The sequence below is a fragment of the Vicia villosa genome, linkage group LG6 (assembly GCF_029867415.1).
Source record: "Vicia villosa cultivar HV-30 ecotype Madison, WI linkage group LG6, Vvil1.0, whole genome shotgun sequence".
Lineage (NCBI taxonomy): Eukaryota > Viridiplantae > Streptophyta > Magnoliopsida > Fabales > Fabaceae > Vicia > Vicia villosa.
In genome coordinates this window covers 138,488,404-138,491,100 of record NC_081185.1, presented here as the reverse complement: position 1 = coordinate 138,491,100, position 2,697 = coordinate 138,488,404, and the positions used below count along the sequence as shown (strand labels likewise).

Below are 2,697 nucleotides of genomic sequence, written 5' to 3'. Positions count from 1 at the left end.
GATTGGAGTGAGGATGAAGCAAACACGTTATTCGAGGATGGTAAAGTTGATGGCAACGTGTCAAAACTGGATGGGAAATTTTCGTGTAAGTCAACCTCGGAGGCAGCGGCTTTTGTGGATTCAGATGATGAAAAAGTGTTGGACACTTTCCAAGATTATAGGAATTTGGGAGGGGTCTCAGGGTGTGATGGTGACGTGTCGACTAGGGTTGGTGTTTCGAGAATCACGAAAAAGATTAAGAAAAGGAGAATTAAAAAAGGAAAAATGCTAAACATCACGAAAATAATAATCACGAGCGTGTTCACGAATGACTAAACTAACTGTATTTCAGATTGATCACAATTTCACGCCAATAACATTGATTTCATTAATCACCTTGGCTACAAAGAATTAGTCTTAGCTTTCATGTATACCTACATCTATTTCTCATGTTTTTAAATTGGAAAATATTGTTTACTAGCTGACAGAGTGACACAGAGGGACAGTTTGTTGAAAAGATGTTGGTACGTTTTACTAGGTGCTTAAAAATTGCAATCATAAAATATTTTTTATTTTAATATGTAACATAGTCTTGCATCTTTATTTAGATAGTAGTATATGATTGAGATCTTTTTATCTGTTTTTCCATGTCAATTTAAGAACATAGGTAGCATTCATGATTTTCGCGAGCTTATGTCTTCGTGACATATAGCATCACTCTTAAAAAAGTTGCGTTGCTAAACATTGGGATGCAAAAAGTGGGACAGGTGGCATTGGATATTAATGTTAAATCCGGTTTGGTGGACAATCATGTGGGCTTTGGGTTGGGCCTAATTGTTAGTCATAATATTGGATGGGGGGTGTTGAATATTTTATTTCCAAGCAGTATGATGTTGAGGCCCAAGGCCTGCTTGGCAGAGACAAGGCAGTTTTGACCCAACCTAACAATGCTTATGGCTATCGGGGTTCTTCTTCTTTGCTTCAATAGGATTCTATGGAGGTTCAGAAGGGGCCGTCGGAAGGGGTTTTGGGGGGAGCGGTTCAGAAGGGGCCTCTTGTATTCATGATGCAAGTTCAAATGTTCCATGATCTCAACGCACTAATTTTGAAAATAGACTTCAAAAAGTATAAAGTTTAGTTGAAAATATCATTGTTATGCTTCAAATGTAATTTTATGCATATCCTTGAATTAATGATGTTTTACAAATTGTAGCCCAAGAATTATGAATTTTTTTAAAATAAATAACAATAAAGTGATATGCTTCATTCATTTAAGTACCCAATGATTTTATTGATAACCATCAACAAACTGCGAGTGACACTAATTCACTACACTTTTAAGGTATCATAGTTAATGATGATTTTAATATTTGAGTTACCTATAAATGGCATATATCTTCTTATTTGATTATGAAAAGAGTTACTTAATTATTAAAAAATGTTATTTGATTTAGGAAGTTATTTAATTTCAGACACTCGCTTCCCAACTTTAGTTATTAGATGATTATTTGTGTAGTTCTAGAGAGAATTCTTACTTCTAATATAAAACAATTGCTTTTTAGGGTTTACACCTACATGCAAAAGGAATAAAGTCAACACATTGCTTACTAAAGAAACATTTATAACGATATTTTCACTTTTCATTTAAAAAGGATAATAAAATAATAAAATTTGGTAAAAAGAAAATGATGATAAATTTGTATGATTGGTACATTTTTTATGCAAACTCCTTACTTAGTGGTCCAAAGGGTCAAATACAACACATCAAATAGAATTAAATAATAAAAATAGACTAATTTAAGAGACATTTAATAATTATAAAAATCTAAAATATCCTTTCTAAGTTCATAAAAGGTGGAAAACACATTGATTAACTTAAAAGACAATACATAATTATGAAATCTAAAATATTTATTTTTACAACTTTACAAGTACTATGTGTTAAACACTCAACAAGTGTTAAAAACAAATATAAGTGTTGATATTTTAAATATGGCTAAAATTGTCATGTTTGTTCATGTTATGACTTTCATTCTTTCTCTATGTTTTCTCACAATGAACGTCAACGGTGAGTTTTTTTTTTTTTTTTTTCGTTCTAAAATTTTCTTCTTTACTTCTTACATAATGTTTTATCCTATTTTAGCAATATTTATTTTTATTCTCTTTTTTCATTATAGCGGGGCGCCGTAAATGTTGTAGAGACGATGATTGTCCAGCAAGTGATTGTAGCACTCCTTCGATACCTATGTGTTTTTTCAAAATGTGTATATGTATTTGAGTGACTTCACATATACATGATGATCAAATCCTATAATATTAAATAAGTTCTCCTTAGTTGTGGTATCGACATCTGATAATTTATTTTTATTTAGTTGTTTTTTCAAATTTTATGGTCTATAAATAATGGCTTTAAAATAAGGTATCAAAAAAGATTATATAAACTTTTTTTAATGCTGGAATAATATATATAATTTATATTATTACGAATAATATATTTTATGACAAAATTTTCACTTCGTCCAACAAAAAATTAAAGTATAATATTAAGGCGCGCAGTGTTTTATTTAAAAAAAATTCAATACCACCTAGTCCCTCAATTTAAGAATATAACCGAGAAAAAAATATTCAAAGCATGCTTAGAATCCCAGCAAATACAATTTATATTTTTATTTAGTTAAAAGAGGTGTTTTTCTTTTTCTTCTTATTTTTTATTTATAA

General features: G+C 30.1%; 1 long non-coding RNA gene across 1 annotated transcript; it reads left to right on the top strand.

Moving 5' to 3' along the window:
- The first annotated feature begins 1,874 nt into the window (after nt 1-1,874).
- On the top strand, nt 1,875-2,473 carry LOC131612514 (uncharacterized). The gene is made up of 2 exons (XR_009287397.1): nt 1,875-2,047; nt 2,157-2,473. It is a non-coding gene; the product is annotated as an uncharacterized LOC131612514 (long non-coding RNA).
- Nucleotides 2,474-2,697: the final 224 nt, after the last annotated feature.